This window comes from Pan troglodytes, chromosome 1 (genome assembly GCF_028858775.2).
Source record: "Pan troglodytes isolate AG18354 chromosome 1, NHGRI_mPanTro3-v2.0_pri, whole genome shotgun sequence".
In the NCBI taxonomy this organism is placed as follows: domain Eukaryota; kingdom Metazoa; phylum Chordata; class Mammalia; order Primates; family Hominidae; genus Pan; species Pan troglodytes.
Genome location: NC_072398.2, coordinates 84,644,840 through 84,663,557, shown reverse-complemented (window position 1 = coordinate 84,663,557; position 18,718 = coordinate 84,644,840).

Genomic DNA, 18,718 nt, shown 5'->3' with positions numbered 1-18,718 from the left:
GACCAGAAATCAAAGAAATATAGAAAAAACAATAGAGAAAAATCAATAAACAAAAGCTGATTCTCCGAAAAGATCAAAGAAATTGACAAACCTTTGGCTGAATTGACCAAGAAATAAAGACAAAACTCAAATTATTAGAATCAGAAATGAAAAAAGAACACATTATTATCAACCTTTCAGAAACAAAAAGTATAAAAGAATAAGATGGAATTGTACACCGACAGACTTCAGTAAAGTTTCAGGATACAAAATCAATGTACAAAAATCAGTAGCATTTCTATACACCAGAAATGTTCAATCTGGGAGCCAAGTCAAGACAGCCATAAAAATAAATGAGATCCTGTCATTGGCAACAACATGGATAGAACCGGAGGTCATTATGCTAAGTGAAATAAGCCAGGCACAGAAAGACAAACTTCACATGCTCTCACTTATTTGTGAGATCTAAAAATCAAAACAATTGAACTTATGGAGATAGAGAGTAGAAGGATGGTTACCAGACCTGAGAAGGGTAGTAGGAGGATGGGAGGAAGGAGGGGATGGTTAATGGGTACAAAAAAAAACAGAAAGAATAAATAAGACCTTGTATTTGATAGCACAACTGGTTAACTGCAGTCAATAATAATTTAATTGTACATTTTAAACAACTAAAAGAGCATAACTGGCTTGTTTGTAACGAAAAGGATAAATGCTTGAGGGGATGAATGCCCCATTTTACATGATGTAATTTTTACACATTGCATGCTTGTATCAAAACATCTCATGTACCCCATAAATATATACACCTACTATCTACCCACAAAAACTAAAAATTTTAAAAAGAGTCAACCTAAATAAATCTATGACAAATAAAGGCATTGAATTAGTAACCAAAAAACTATTCACAAAAGCCTAGATTCAGAAGATTTCATAGGTGATTTATACCAAATATTTTTAAAAGAATTCATATCAATTCTTTCAAAAAATAAGAGAGGGAATACTAACCAACTCATTATGTGAGACCAACACTGGCTGATACTAAAGCCAGACAAAGTATCACAGGAAGAGAAAACTACAGACCAATATCTCATGAAAATAGATGCAAAAATTCTCAATGAAGTACAAGCACGACCAAATTCTGCAATAAATAAAAAGCATTATATACCATAACCAAGTGGGATTTATCCTAGGAATGTAAGTTTGTTTTAACATCTGAAAATCTATTCATGTAATACACCACATCAATAGAATTTTTTTAAACCCACATGATCATCTCAATAGACATGAAAAAAAGCTATTTCCCAAATCCAGTATCCTTTCATGATAAAAACACTCAACAAACTAAAAATATAAGAGAGAATCCTTGGCCAGGTGTGGTGGCTCACGCCTGTAATCCCAGCACTTTGGGAGGCCAAGGCAAGCAGATCACCTAAGGTCGGGAGTTCAAGACCAGCCTGGCCAACATGGTGAAACTCTGTCTCTACTAAAAATACATAAATTACCCAGGCATGGTGGCATGTATCTGTAGCCTCAGCTACTCGGGAGGCTGAGGCAGGAGAATCACTTGAACCCGGGAGGCAGGGGTTGCAGTGAGCCAAGATCGCACCACTGCACTCCAGCCTGGGTGATGGAGTGAGACTCTGTCTCAAAAAAGTAAAAATAAAACCCTTTTGTGCTGCAAAATACACTGTAAAGAAAGCGAAAAGACAGCCTACAGAATAAGAGAAAACATTTCCAAATCATATTTCTGAAAAGGAACTTGTATCTAAAATATTTAAAGAACACTTGGCTGGGTGCGGTGGCTCAAGCCTGTAATCCCAACACTTTGGGAGGCTGAGATGGGTGGATCACTTGAGGTCAGGAGTTGAAGATCACTCTGGGCAACATGGTGAAACCCCATTTCTACTAAAAATACAAAAAAATTAGATGGGCATGGTGGCAGGAGCCTGTAGTCCCACCTACTTGGGAGGCTGAGGCTGCAGAATCACTTGAACCCGGGAGGCAGAGGTTGCAGTGAGCCAAGATTGTGCCATTGTGCTCCAGGATGGGTGACAGTGAGACTCCGTCTCAAAAAAAAAATTTTTTTTTAAAGGAACACTTATAACTCAATAATAAAAAGATAAATAACCCAATTGTAAAATGAACACAGGATCTGAAGACATAGTTCTCTAAAGAAGACACATGAATGTCCAATAACCACATTGAAATATGATCAGCATCATTAGAAAAATGCAAATCAGAATCACAAGTTACCACTTGGACAGGGAGGAGCCAAGATGGCCGAATAGGAACAGCTCCAGTCTACAGCTACCAGCCTGAGCGAGGCAGAAGACGGGTGATTTCTGCATTTCCATCTGAGGTACCGGGTTCATCTCACTAGGGAGTGCCAGACAGTGGGCGCAGGTCAGTGGGTGTGCACACCGTGCGCGAGCCGAAGCAGGGCGAGGCATTGCCTCACTTGGGAAGCGCAAGGGGTCAGGGAGTTCCCTTTCCGAGTCAAAGAAAGGGGTGACCGACAGCACCTGGAAAATCGGGTCACTCCCACCAGAATACTGCGCTTTTCTGACGGACTTAAAAAACGGTGCACCGCGAGATTATATCCCGCACCTGGCTCGGAGTGTCCTACGCCCACGGAGTCTCGCTGATTGCTAGCACAGCAGTCTGAGATCAAACTGCAAGGCGGCAGCGAGGCTGGGGGAGGGGCGCCCGCCATTGCCCAGGCTTGATTAGGTAAACAAAGCAGCCAGGAAGCTCGAACTGGGTGGAGCCCACCACAGCTCAAGGAGGCCTGCCTGCCTCTGTAGGCTCCACCTCCGGGGGCAGGGCACAGACAAACAAAAAGATAGCAGTAACCTCTGCAGACTTAAATGTCCCTGTCTGACAGCTTTGAAGAGAGCAGTGGTTCCCCCAGCATGCAGCAGGAGATCTGAGAACGGGCAGACTGCCTCCTCAAGTGGGTCCCTGACCCCTGACCCCCGAGCAGCCTAACTGGGAGGCACCCCCCAGCAGGGGCACACCGACACCTCACATGGCAGGATATTCCAACAGACCTGCAGCTGAGGGTCCTGTCTGTTAGAAGGAAAACTAACAAACAGAAAGGACATCCACACCAAAAACCCATCTGTACATCACCATCATCAAAGACCAAAAGTAGATAAAACCACAAAGATGGGGAAAAAACAGAATAGAAAAACAGGAAACTCTAAAAAGCAGAGCGCCTTTCCTCCTCCAAAGGAACGCAGTTCCTCACCAGCAACGGAACAAAGCTGGATGGAGAATGACTTTGACAAGCTGAGAGAAGAAGGCTTCAGACGATCAAATTACTCTGAGCTACGGGAGGACATTCAAACCAAAGGCAAAGAAGTTGAAAACTTTGAAAAAAATTTAGAAGAATGTATAACTAGAATAACCAATACAGAGAAGTGCTTAAAGGAGCTGATGGAGCTGAAAACCAAGGTTCGAGAACTACGTGAAGAATGCAGAAGCCTCAGGAGCCGATGCGATCAACTGGAAGAAAGGGTATCAGCAATGGAAGATGAAATGAATGAAATGAAGCGAGAAGGGAAGTTTAGAGAAAAAAGAATAAAAAGAAATGAGCAAAGCCTCCAAGAAATAGGGGACTATGAGAAAAGACCAAATCTACGTCTGATTGGTGTACCTGAAAGTGATGGGGAGAATGGAACCAAGTTGGAAAACACGCTGCAGGATATTATCCAGGAGAACTTCCCCAATCTAGCAAGGCAGGCCAACGTTCAGATACAGGAAATACAGAGAACACCACAAAGATACTCCTCGAGAGGAGCAACTCCAAGACACATAATTGTCAGATTCACCAAAGTTGAAATGAAGGAAAAAATGTTAAGGGCAGCCACAGAGAAAGATTGGGTTACCCTCAAAGGGAAGCCCATCAGACTAACAGCAGATCTCTTGGCAGAAACCCTACAAGCCAGAAGAGAGTGGGGGCCAATATTCAACATTCTTAAAGAAAAGAATTTTCAACCCACAATTTCATATCCAGCCAAACTAAGCTTCATAAGTGAAGGAGAAATAAAATACTTTATAGACAAGCAAATGCTGAGAGATTTTGTCACCACCAGGCCTGCCCTAAAAGAGCTCCTGAAGGAAGCGCTAAATATGGAAAGGAACAACCAGTACCAGCTGCTGCAAAATCATGCCAAAATGTAAAGACCATCGAGACTAGGAAGAAACTGCATCAACTAACGAGCAAAATAACCAGCTAACATCATAATGACAGGATCAAATTCACACATAACAATATTAACTTTAAATGTAAATGGACTAAATGCTCCAATTAAAAGACACAGACTGGCAAATTGGATAAAAAGTCAAGACCTATCAGTGTGCTGTATTCAGGAAACCCATCTCACGTGCAGAGACACACATAGGCTCAAAATAAAAGGATGGAGGAAGATCTACCAAAATGGAAACAAAACGGAAAACAAAATGGAAAACAAAAAAAGGCAGGGGTTGCAATCCTAGTCTCTGATAAAACAGACTTTAAACCAACAAAGATCAAAAGAGACAAAGAAGGCCATTACATAATGGTAAAGGGATCAATTCAACAAGAAGAGCTAACTATCCTAAATATATATGCACCCAATACAGGAGCACCCAGATTCATAAAGCAAGTCCTGAGTGACCTACAAAGAGACTTAGACTCCCACACATTAATAATGGGAGACTTTAACACCCCACTGTCAACATTAGACAGATCAACAAGACACAAAGTCAACAAGGATACCCAGGAATTGAACTGAGCTCTGCACCAAGTGGACCTAATAGACATCTACAGAACTCTCCACCCCAAATCAACAGAATATACATTTTTTTCAGCACCACACCACACCTATTCCAAAATTGACCACATACTGGGAAGTAAAGCTCTCCTCAGCAAACGTAAAAGAACAGAAATTATAACAAACTATCTCTCAGACCACAGTGCAATCAAACTAGAACTCAGGATTAAGAATCTCACTCAAAACTGCTTAACTACATGGAAACTGAACAACCTGCTCCTGAATGACTACTGGGTACATAACGAAATGAAGGCAGAAATAAAGATGTTCTTTGAAACCAACGAGAACAAAGACACAACATACCAGAATCTCTGGGACACATTCAAAGCAGTGTGTAGAGGGAAATTTATAGCACTAAATGCCCACAAGAGAAAGCAAGAAAGATCCAAAATTGACACCCTAACATCACAATTAAAAGAACTAGAAAAGCAAGAGCAAACACATTCAAAAGCTAGCAGAAGGCAAGAAATAACTAAAATCAGAGCAGAACTGAAGGAAATAGAGACACAAAAAACCCTTCAAAAAATTAATGAATTCAGGAGCTGGTTTTTTGAAAGGATCAACAAAATTATGATAGACTGCTAGCAAGACTAATAAAGAAGAAAAGAGAGAAGAATCAAATAGACGCAATAAAAAATGATAAAGGGGATATCACCACCGATCCCACAGAAATACAAACTACCATCAGAGAATACTACAAACACCTCTACACAAATAAACTAGAAAATCTAGAAGAAATGGATAAATTCCTCGACACATACACCCTCCCAAGACTAAACCAGGAAGAAGTTGAATCTCTGAATAGACCAATAACAGGCTCTGAAATTGTGGCAATAATCAATAGCTTACCAACCAAAAAGAGTCCAGGACCAGATGGATTCACAGCCGAATTCTACCAGAGGTACAAGGAGGAACTGGTACCATTCCTTCTGAAACTATTCCAATCTATAGAAAAAGAGGGAATCCTCCCTAACTCATTTTATGAGGCCAGCATCATTCTGATACCAAAGCCAGGCAGAGACACAACAAAAAAAGAGAATTTTAGACCAATATCCTTGACGAACATTGATGCAAAAATCCTCAATAAAATACTGGCAAACCAAATCCAGCAGCACATCAAAAAGCTTATCCACCATGATCAAGTGGGCTTCATCCCTGGGATGCAAGGCTGGTTCAATATACGCAAATCAATAAATGTAATCTAGCATATAAACAGAGCCAAAGACAAAAACCACATGATTATCTCAATAGATGCAGAAAAAGCCTTTGACAAAATTCAACAACCCTTCATGCTAAAAACTCTCAATAAATTAGGTATTGATGGGACGTATTTCAAAAAAATAAGAGCTATCTATGACAAACCCACAGCCAATATCATACTGAATGGGCAAAAACTGGAAGCATTCACTTTGAAAACTGGCACAAGACAGGGATGCCCTCTCTCACCACTCCTATTCAACATAGTGTTGGAAGTTCTGGCCAGGGCAATTAGGCAGGAGAAGGAAATAAAGGGTATTCAATTAGGAAAAGAGGAAGTCAAATTGTCCCTGTTTGCAGACGACATGATTGTATATCTAGAAAACCCCATCGTCTCAGCCCAAAATCTCCTTAAGGTGATAAGCAACTTCAGCAAAGTCTCAGGATACAAAATCAATGTACAAAAATCACAAGCCTTCTTATACACCAACAACAGACAAACAGAGAGCCAAATCATGAGTGAACTCCCATTCACAATTGCTTCAAAGAGAATAAAATACCTAGGAATCCAACTTACAAGGGATGTGAAGGACCTCTTCAAGGAGAACTACAAACCACTGCTCAAGGAAATAAAAGAGGATACAAACAAATGGAAGAACATTCCATGCTCATGGGTAGGAAGAATCAGTATCATGAAAATGGCCATACTGCCCAAGGTAATTTACAGATTCAATGCCATCCCCATCAAGCTACCAATGCCTTTCTTCACAGAATTGGAAAAAACTACTTTAAAGTTCCTATGGAACCAAAAAAGAGCCCGCATCACCAAGTCAATCCTAAGCCAAAAGAACAAAGCTGGAGGCATCACACTACCTGACTTCAAACTATACTACAAGGCTACAGTAACCAAAACAGCATGGTACTGGTACCAAAACAGAGATATAGATCAATGGAACAGAACAGAGCCCTCAGAAATAACGCCGAATATCAACAACTATCTGATCTTTGACAAACCTGAGAAAAACAAGCAATGGGGAAAGGATTCCCTATTTAATAAATGGTGCTGGGAAAACTGGCTAGCCATATGTAGAAAGCTGAAACTGGATCCCTTCCCTACACCTTATACAGAAATCAATTCAAGATGGATTAAAGACTTAAATGTTAAACCTAAAACCATAAAAACCCTAGAAGAAAACCTAGGCATTACCATTCAGGACATATGCATGGGCAAGGACTTCATGTCTAAAACACCAAAAGCAATGGCAACAAAAGACAAAATTGACAAATGGGATCTAATTAAACTAAAGAGCTTCTGCACAGCAAAAGAAACTACCATCAGAGTGAACAGGCAACCTACAGAATGGGAGAAAATTTTTGCAACCTACTCATCTGACAAAGGGCTAATATCCAGAATCTACAATGAACTCAAACAAATTTACAAGAAAAAAACAAACAACCCCATCAAAAAGTGGGCAAAGGACATGAACAGACACTTCTCAAAAGAAGACATTTATGCAGCCAAAAAACACATGAAAAAATGCTCATCATCACTGGCCATCAGAGAAATGCAAATCAAAACCACAATGAGGTACCATCTCACACCAGTTAGAACGGCAATCATTAAAAAGTCAGGAAACAACAGGTGCTGGAGAGGATGTGGAGAAATAGGAACACTTTTACACTGTTGATGGGACTGTAAACTAGTTCAACCATTGTGGAAGTCAGTGTGGCGATTCCTCAGGGATCTAGAACTGGAAATACCATTTGACCCAGCCATCCCTTTACTGGGTATATACCCAAAGGACTATAAATCATGCTGCTATAAAGACACATGCACACGTATGTTTATTGCAGCATTATTCACGATAGCAAAGACTTGGAACCAACCCAAATGTCCAACAATGATAGACTGGATTAAGAAAATGTGGCACATATACACCATGGAATACTATGCAGCCATAAAAAATGATGAGTTCATGTCCTTTGTAGGGACATGGGTGAAATTGGAAATCATCATTCTCAGTAAACTATCGCAAGAACAAAAAACCAGACACCGCATATTCTCACTCATAGGTGGGAATTGAACAATGAGATCACATGGACACAGGAAGGGGAATATCACACTCTGGGGACTGTTGTGGCATGGGGGGAGGGGGGAGGGATAGCATTGGGAGATATACCTAATGCTAGATGACGAGTTAGTGGGTGCAGCGCACCAGCATAGCACATGTATACATATGTAACTAACCTGCACAATGTGCACATGTACCCTAAAACTTAGAGTATAATAATAAAAAAAAAACAAGTTACTACTTTACATCCCTTAGTTTTGCTATTGTAAACAATAAATAAATAAATTGCAAATAACAAGTATCGTCAAGGATGTGGAGAAATCAGAACACTCATGTATTGCTGATGAGAATGTGAAATGATGCAGGCACTTAGATCTGGTCAGAAGTTCCATAAAGGGTGATAGAGTTTCTATATGACCCATTGATTCTACTCCTAAGTATCTAACTTAGAGAAATAAAACAATATGTCCACAAAAAAGTTGCACACAAATGCTTATAGTAGCATCATTTATAATAGCCAAAAGATGGAAACAACTAAAATGTCCATCAACTGATGAATGAATAAACACTTTTGGTTGTCCATATAATGGGTTATTCTTCAGCCATAAAAAAGAATGAAGTACATCCTACAACATAGATGACCTTGATAATGTTCTGCTCTGTGAAAGAAGTCAGGCACAAAAGACCACATATTATATGATTCCGCTCATATCAAATATTCAGATTAGGCAAATACCCAAATACAGAGAGTATATTAGCAGTTGCTTACGGTTGTGGAGATGGAGGGACAGAGGAAGGAATAGGTGGTGATAGCTAGAATTGCAGGGTTTCTTTTCGAGATGATGAAAATCAGCAGCCTGGTCTTTGTGATGGTGGGTCTTGGAGCCACCAGTGTTGTCATTTTCTCCTTCCTCCTCTATTCTCAATTCCTCATCTTTAACCATCACCTCTGCAGGTCTTGGCTTATCTAAGGATGTGACTCAAAACTTTATTCCTCAGGAGTCTGAGCCGTTGGTAATCATATCCTTCCCTGGCCAGCATACAGTTTGTGTCTACTTAGAACTACAAATGAGAATCGCGGGAATCAAATTACAAAGGCAAATCGAGAAGCACACAAGTGGATCACTGTGTTTCATACCAAAAGTTCCCCTCCCTCCTCCTGTTACTCAAGGTCAATTATTCCTTCAAAGATGATGACGCTTGTTGCCTGCTGGTTCATGACACAAACAATTCAAATGCCTAGGGTGCAGTCATATTTTATAGTTTAATAGGACTCCTTACTGTGCTCCCAAGAAAGACTGAATCTGCTTTGGAAGTGAGAAGTAAGTGGTTCGGGACAAATTATACTGGGTCAAAAGACTTAATGGTCTCTGCTACTCAATGTGTGGGTACAAGCAAAAAATGAACAACTATCATAGCCACACTCAGAAGTGGCTTTTGAAGTTTGAGCGTTTGGAGGCAGCAATACCTACACTGGCCTTGTTAAGTTGGAATTCATATAGCGGAGCCCATACCTAGTCTCCATCTCTGCCACCGTGTGCCTGCCCACTGTTTATTTGCCTATTCAGTCAATCCCAAGATGGCCAAAGATGAAGGCTGACTAATGTCTACTGGCTGAGTCATTGTAATCATTTGGTGATTTAGTGTCTCTTCTGTGATGGATGTTTTCACGGTGTTAACATGTGGGACAAAAAAGCTTCACACTTTATGCTCACTCACATTTGTGCAACACATCATCTTCCCCAGGCCTTCTTGTTTTTGAGTTTCCAGTCCTTTTCATTTCAAGTCTCTGCCCAGTGGTCCATTGACCACCACCCAGGATTCTATATATATATATTCTCACCTTAATTCACTTTTTCTTACAAATAAAGTGAATGACCAGGTGCAACATTAGAAATCCCATCCATTGGGAAAATTTTTCTCTCCATGTCTTTCAAAGCCACCCCTGAAAGTGGCTGTAAGGTCGTTACTGTTATTTCTTGGTGTGTACCCACACACTGAGCTGGCCTATTTGTAAACTAACATTAGCTTTTTCCTTCTCTTTCAGCTGGTTGTATGGGGCACTATATACAGCCATAAGTGCAAGTCTGGGGAGGCATATTGGTATAAACATGGTAGTGGTATGGGCATCTGGACTACTTGTTTATGTAAGTTTGGTCCTGCTTAGGCACAATACTCAGTGCACCAATTCTGCTTTGTGACAAACTGCTGCTAGATATATCTGTCTTAATGATTTCATCTCAAAATGAACAATTCTAGACATATTGTCACTTGACGCTCCATGGTCAAGTCTTCTATCTCTACCAAGGCCCACTGACACACCAGGAACTGTTTTTCAAAAGATGCAAAATTATCCAATGCAAATGGCACTGTTTTGCTCCAGAACCCCAGGACAATGATTTCTTCCACTAGGGCTTGCTATAAGTTTTATATCTCCAACAACATAGCATCTGTCACTGCTTCCTACATGATCCTTACACTAATAGACTGGATCTGTTGAAGAGCCCTTTCCTAAGCCAAACCCCACCCTAATCTGTCAGAGATATAGAATCTTCTATATCACAAGATATATGGGCCAGAACAGTATTTCTGGGTATGCAGTATGTTGCCTCTATAATCCAGAATGTCCTACAAGGTGCTATACTTCCTACTTTAAGATAAAGATGCGGCCAGGCACGGTGGCTCATGCCTGTAATCCCAGCACTTTGGGAGACTGAGGCGGGCACCTGTAGTCCGAGCTACTCAGGGGGCTGAGGCAGGAGAATCTCTTGAACCCAGGAGGCAGAGGTTACAGTGAGCTGAGATCGCACCACAGCACTCCAGCATGGGTGACAGAGCGAGACTCCGTCTATAAACTTTGCCAAAGTGGCAGACCTTTGAATCTTCACAGGATTTATCTCCCATAGTCTGGAATACTTGTGTCTAAGCAATTCCTCCAATGTACCAAGTACCTCTTGTTTATCCTGTCCAAACAGCATGATATAATTGATAAAATGAATCAATGTTACATTCTGTGGGATGTCCAGACACTCCAGATCTCTCTGGGCTACAACAAAGGGCAAGAGAGTTAACATAGTCTTGGGGTAAAACTGTAAATGATTTTTTTTGTTCATTCCACATGACTGCACACTGTTTCTGATCCTCCCTTCTGATTGGAATAGAAAAGAAAGCATTCATCAAATCAATAGCCTCCTACCATGCACTGAGGCCTTTATTAATCTTCTCTACCAAAGATACCACACTTGAAATAGCAGCTATAATTAGGGCTACTACTCTGTTGAACTTGTGGTGATCTACAGTGATTTTCCAGGATGCATCCAATTTCTTCAGGGGCCAGACTAACAAATAAAATAGAGATATAACAGAACCCATCACTTTCACATTCATCCTTTAGATATTTAATGCAACACAAACCTCCACCAACCCCCTACCACCAATGGAAATGATATTACTTTTTTACTATTTTGGCTTGGGAGAATAGGAGAGAAGCAGTGTCTGAACCTTCTACTTAGTCTTTCCCACATGATAGCTCTTGCCCCACAGGTCAAGAACCCACTTGGAGAATTACACCAATCACTAAGTATGTCAATTCCAATCACAAACTCAGGGACTGTGAGGATGACCTCTAGGAGGATCTGTGGACATTGTAGGCCTGCTGTAAGAAGGACTTTTTTTAGGACTCCATTTATGACCTGGCTACCATAAGCCTACACTCTAATAGAAGGTCATGATTATACTTTGGGTTCCTGGATACCAATGTCAACACAAATCCTATATTTAATAGTCCTTGAAATGTCTCGTATTTCTCTTTCCCCAGTGTACAGTCATCTGAGTAAATGGCCACAGGTCCCTTTGGGGAAAGGCAGAGGCAATTAGTACACCATATATTTGTTTTGGCATTACAGAGCCCCTTACCCTAGGGACCAAGCCATCACTTCTTTCAGTAGGTCCTAGATCTGAAAATTCACTTTGACCAGAAACTGAAAAAGGGATCACGCCTTTTTATTGGGGTATCCACTCTCATCTTCCTGCTCCTCCATTCTTGCTTTCTTCTCATTGTAGATGTTGTTCAGTAGTAAACTTACTGGCTTCCCATCTGTTTTGCCCCAAGGTATGGTATGCTCTGTTAACCATCTTCACAACTCCCTGCAGATTAAGACTCTTTGCCTCTTCAACCTTACCAGTCATTGTAGTGCTTGTAGCTCTGATTTTCTAGCAGTTTAGTACCTCTGCGTTACCTCTATTACTATGGCACCTATGGCATCTCCATGGTTATTAATGAGTCTGGGTGCATGCCCATCTTCCCTAATATCATCTCTGGTCACCACCGAACTTCTTAGTGATTTTGGTGCCATTCTCACCAGCTCAGTTCTGATGACATTGGAGAATGGTATGGCACTCTCATGGAACATAATCCTCTGACGGGTTTCCTAGCCTCACATAATACATCCATTCTGGTATCCCTACTTTCCTCAGCCTCTTCTTTCCTCCTTTACTGTCCACTAGGGCAACTCAGGCATTTCCACTTTGCTTTGTATGTCTCATTGCTCTCTCCAGGCTTACAAAGAGCCACTTCAGCAGCAAGTTTGCCCCAAGTGTTAAATCCCATGTCCTGTGAGAGTGCCCCAAGTCAATAAATTCTTGTTTATCCGATCTTATGTTCTATCTCCTTTGATCAAAACCCCTCAAAATTCAATTTCAAGATATTCCCCCAGCTCCTGCCAGTGCATGTTGAGTAATTCTCACAGCTCCTTTTGGTTGCAATCTCTTTCCTCACTTATTAGGCCCAGCTAGGTCATGCTGGCAGTTAACCCTGGTTATTGGCATGGCAGCCAAGAGAGGAGATGTAGTTAGCTCCTAAGGGGGCCACCTATTGCCTTGTAGTAGAGCAGCCTCTGCAGTAGCTTCTCACATGGTGAAAGTGTTACCTCTTACTGAAGAGGATTGGGCCACCTCTGTGATAGCCAAAATCCTCAGAGATAATCCACCAAGATGTCCTCATTCCATGCCTTAGTGTCCTGGGCTTTTCCAACCAAGGCCCTGACTTCAACATAACAGACCTACTTTGGCTAAGCCTTGAAATAAATACCTCTGGAGCTCTGTGACCTGAACTGTCAGATCCTGAGCTCAATCCTCCTACTGTGTGAGATAAGGACCTCTTCATAAGCTAAGCATAGACTTTAATAGCCCACACTTTCTCATCACTTTTCAAGGTATCAGTACAATTTAGTAACAACCAGCCAGATCCACTGTCCTTGTATGCATTGCACACTGTAGCTTTCAAATGAGTATGTTTCTCTCCACTAGGACTTTTTCTCAGAAAACACAGGTGAAATGCGTGGCAATGGGACTGCCACCTTGCTCTGAGACTATCCTTTTCCCACTCAGGATGGGAGCCTTCTTGCCAGATGAGCAATGAGTGGACCTGTCTTTAATCCCTTCTTACTGCTTGTTCTCTAGAGCGCTCCCAGCACCACTTTCATCAGTTAGGAATCTCCAAGAAGCAGATGCCAAATTGAAATCTGACATGTCAAATATTTACTGGGGAAATGCCTATGAAGAGTAAAGGGGGAGGGGGCACATATACATGATGAAGAACTGTCACCTCTGAGTGGAGAGAGAAGGAAGAATTGGGTAAGAAGAACCTCAGATGGTAGAGAAGTTCTCAGACGATCATGATAGAAAATCACCAACCAAAGTTTACTAGAGGAATCCTATGTTAGGAAGGAATGGCCTGGTTCCAATATCACTGCCTTGCTCAGGCATTGGCTGGGAAGCATGGGTGCAGAGGGAATACCCTAGTGGATCCAAAAACCAGCAACTGGAGCAAATCAATCAACTATAATTCTCTCTTTAAAGAGAGATCTGAGCAGGGCATTTTCAAGGCTGCCACAAGACTATACCTTTTTTCCTTGTAAATCCACTACAGTTCCATTAAAATGCCCATAGAACTGCTACCAATTGTTTTTATTTGAAAGATTATTTTATAAAACATTACACTGTTGTCAGTTATATACCAAACTCATGCTCACACGACATTTAAAAAGTCAGTACTGGATTTATATAAAAGAATAAAATGACAGAGTTCATCCAAATGCCTCTGAGCATTTTATCAAAGCTCCGGGCTGTTTAGCCAAGCCAGAGGGAGCACTGTGCTGAGTTCAGCTGCCAAGACCATATAGACAGTGAGCACTGCATGATAACTTCAGACTGCTATCTCACCAGCACAGACCCTTAGTCACGAGAAAAAAATAACAAGCAGTTATTCAACACAAACTTATTCCTGTAGTCACAAAGCCTGTTAGTGCCATACCAGGAGAGGAAACTGGGTCTACTAATGGCCAACGTCGGCAGTCGTCTGCATAGTTCTCCTTCTAAAATTTAAATCAAGATATAGCGATCCTATATCGATGCTCCTTTTCTCCCAGTGAGAGACTCCACTGATTTCCTTAATAGCAATCAACAGGCAACTGTACCAAGATGCCTTATTTTACATTTACCCTGCCTCATCTGAAAATTAATATCTACTCCATCACTAGCCTACATCTTAAGTTCACAAAGTATTGGCCTGTATACAGCAGGCACTCTTCATTCTCACAGAAGGAACAATCATCCCTAATTCCATGATGACATCAGGCAGCCCTGATATGTCATCATGTGTTAATGACCTCATTAGATTAAAACCTGTTCTAGGAAGCTTAATTTAAAGTGACTTGTGATTGTCTTCCAAGTCCTTACTATGAAGAACCCTCAAAGGGAATGGCCAGAGTCAGTTTGCCCAAAGGAAGAAGAGCGAGCAGAAGATGACAACTCCCACCCTTGCCAAACACCTGTGAGGTGACAGACACCATAGAGAGTCCATGTTTAAAATGGGTTATTAAGGTAATATGCCAACATATTCTCCATAACTCTTTAGCTTCCAAGAGATAAAAATCCTACTTGATTAACCTTTAACTTAAAATAGAAGAGTCCATGGACATAGCTGGTTTCGGACATAGTTGATTTATGATCTTCAGTAACCTCTCCCCTCCCTCTTTCTCTCTCCCTCTCTCTCTCTCTCTCTCCCCCTCCCATCCTTCCTCTGCATTGGTTTGATTTTGAGGCCCATTCTTTCTGCATGGTGGCAAAGAAGACCTATATGGTATTCATCTTTGGTACTCATCATTTCAGAGAAGAAAGAATGTCTCTCTTCCAAGAGCTTCAGCACAATCTCAGGAAGTCATCAGATAGGCTGGCTCATGCCTGAACCTAAACCCATCACAGTGGCCAGGGAGATGATGTACTCAGTACTTGGGAAGCCTGACCAGGGTCACATTCCCATCCCTGTTGAAGGTGGGATTGAAATAGAAGATGGAGTCAACCCTGGCTGAACTGCATAGACTAAAAATGAATGAGGGATAGTTCATCAAAAAGAAATAAGCAAAAGAAAGAAAATGTTCCCCAATACTAGTAGATTTATTAAAATTCAACCTTTTATTTATCTCTGAAGTTATCATCATGGGAGAGGCAGAGATGTTCTCGTCTCTCAAAGAATTACAATCCAATTGGGGAAGCATAGTTAATACATCACATAAAACAGCCCTTTAGATAACCATGGAACTCAGTAAATTATAGGTAGTCAAATGTATGATTTTAGGTTTAGTGAAGGCTGGAGGGCTCAGAGAAGCCTTGCAAAGGAGATCTAGATTTGGATTGATAATCCCTACACTTTAAGGCCTAAGGGAGATGAAGATATGCATAGAGGAAGCAGATAATACATTTATTCAAACAGTACTTTTGGAAGGGGAAGAATTGTGGAGCTGTTAAGAACATGGGCTTTTCCATCCTAAAAACCTAATTTCATTCCAATATCTTCCAAATTACTTCATTTTTGAGCTTAAATAAAATTTTCAGCAGCAACACTAATAAAAATAGTTAACATTTGTTAAGTGCCTTCTATGTTGCTGGAACTGCTTTCTACACTTCACACATATTTACTCAGAATATTTATAACAACCCTAAGTGGTAGGGATTCATATTACCTGCATTTTACAAGTGAGGAAACTGCTTAAATAACTTGCCAAATGTCCTGGAGCTGTTAACAGATGAGGTTGGGATTTAAACCCAGGGAAGCTGACTAGCGACTGCCTCTCAGTCATGCTGCCATTTAGCTGTTCTGAGTCTCATTTACATATGCAAAATAGAAACAACAATTCTGTACTTAACCCATAGAAATTTTGTAAAAATTAAATAATGCCTGTAACATGTGGTAAAAGTATTCTATAAATGGTAATAATTACTATTTGTGAAGAAATTATAATGACCTTTTGTGTGATGAAAAAAAGCAATGAATGTTGCTGAAAAAGGTCTGGTTATATGTTACAGATCTTCACATTACAGATTACTAGCTGTTTAACCTTGAGCAGTTTATTTAACTTCTCTGAGCCTCTTTCTCCATCATCTGTAGAGTTGAAATTATAAGATCTATCTGAAAAAGTCGTTTGCTTTTCTATGGAGCATTACCTAAAATAAAATCTAAGGACTTTGTAAACTTTCAAATATAATACACATTTGAGATATTAGTACGGCTATGCAAGGGATGTTGATATACTTGCTTTTGCTCATGTCTGGCACCATTCAAACTGTATAGGAAAGAGTGATTTGTTTAGGACACCTGATCACATTCCTGCTCTATTACTCATGAACTGCATGCCCTTGGATGCCTCCTTATCTAGACCATTTGTACAATGGCCAGAGCTAAAATTATACAGCTTTTACATTGCTTCCTTCCACCTGGGCGGGTACCTCCTACTTCCGTAGACTTAAAAATGCCTCCTCCTTTGAGTAAACACATTTATGAATAGTTAGTGCAGGCTGCGGCAGGATTTGGAGGGACTAATTGGAAGGCTAGGGCAATGCCTAGCTTTAGAACCCAGAAGTAGGGGGAAAGCATCCATGTTTCACTCTTTTCTATCTTCAGACAGCATTGTGTGACATGAGAAAGAAATCACTATTTTATCTGGGATGGTGGTAAAGGTGGTAGTGTCATTCATTTGGGTACTGGCCCCATGCAATATTTGGGACACTTTTTTTTTTTTTTTTTTTTTTTTTGAGACAGGGTCTTGCTGTGTCACTCAGGCTGGTCTTGAACTCCTAGCCTCAAGTGATCCTCCTGCCTCGGCCTCCCAAAGTGCTGGGATTCCAGACATGAACCACCACGGCCAGCCTTCTAAATTTTTTTTTAAGCATTTATTGCTCATTTGAAATTCAAATGTAACTGGATGACCTGTATTTTTATTTTTTAAATTTGACAATCCTAGTACACACACAGAGAAGTTGTAATGACAGCTTGTCAAGAGAAGGAGTCTTCACTCCTATAGCCACATTCTGCATAAAGTAGACAAAAGCAATTCCTTGCTTATAGAGCAAAAGCTTTGCACCTATATTACCATCACACTGACCCAAATCACTGGACCAGGGATTGGTGCCTGTGTCACAAGCAGTCATTTATACGTTGTTCAGTGTTTGTGATGTGATCTACAAACAGAAGCTTAGTCCCTGGAACAGCAGAGTGTCAAGAGTCAGAAGCAGCAATGACCTAACTTTGAGGGGACCATATTAGGGAGACTCTTGGATCTTAGAGCTATTTATTTTGTAATAGATGAACAACATTTCCATTTTGGAAATTTACCTGTGGTGGTCCAGAGACAATTTTTTGTGTTTATTTATTTATCTGTGTATTCTTATAATAAGCTGCTTTCCACAAAGGTTACCTGAGTGTATCTCTATTTCTTGAAACCTGAAAGAGCATTATGCCCATCTCAATTCTGCAAGAGAAAAGTAGTGGTGCTGGTGGGCTAGTAATTGTAGTAGTGGTGGTATTCATAGTAATTAGCAGTGGTAATAGTAGTGCTGATGGTGATGGTGGTGATGCTGATAGTGGTGACAGAAGTAGTTATGGTGATCATGGCAGTGGTGGTAGTAAAGCTGGTGATGACAGTGGTGATAGTGGTGGTAAGGTTCATAGTGATGATGGTAGTGGTGGTAGTAGTAATAATGGTGATGGTGGTGGTGGTGATAGTGGTGATAGTGGTGGTAGTAGTAGTGATGGTGGTGGTGATGACAGTGGGCAGAGGGATGGCGGTACTGGTCGTAGTGGTGTTCATAGTACTGTTCAGAGGTAGTGGTGATAAGTGGCACCTATTTGGGCACTGGACCCTGCTAATTGATGAACACACAAGGCCAGGTGAGGGAAGGACTTCCTCAGTGCAGTATTATGCTGGCAGTATGAGGGACTCTTTCTCCCTGGTTTTGCTCTGTGTTTTTATGCCCAATTCCAGTAGAAGAATCATCTGAAGGAAAAGAGGATCAATGAAACAAATGTGTATCATGAATCATATACTTCCTTGTCTGGAGTAAGAAAGATTAGAGAGAAAATATACTTCACTGAAGCATGAAAGGAAAAACATCTATGTCCAGAAACAACACAATATGCTCATTATATTATTTCTAACTTTGGAAGTTAAATTTCTAATGACCAAATAGGACCATATCCTCTTCATTGGCAATGCCATTGCTAACATACCCAGAGATACAAACGTACGTATGAAATCCACATAAATACAATATATCTTATACCCATTATATCAAGATTTGGCTAAAGTCATTCACAGC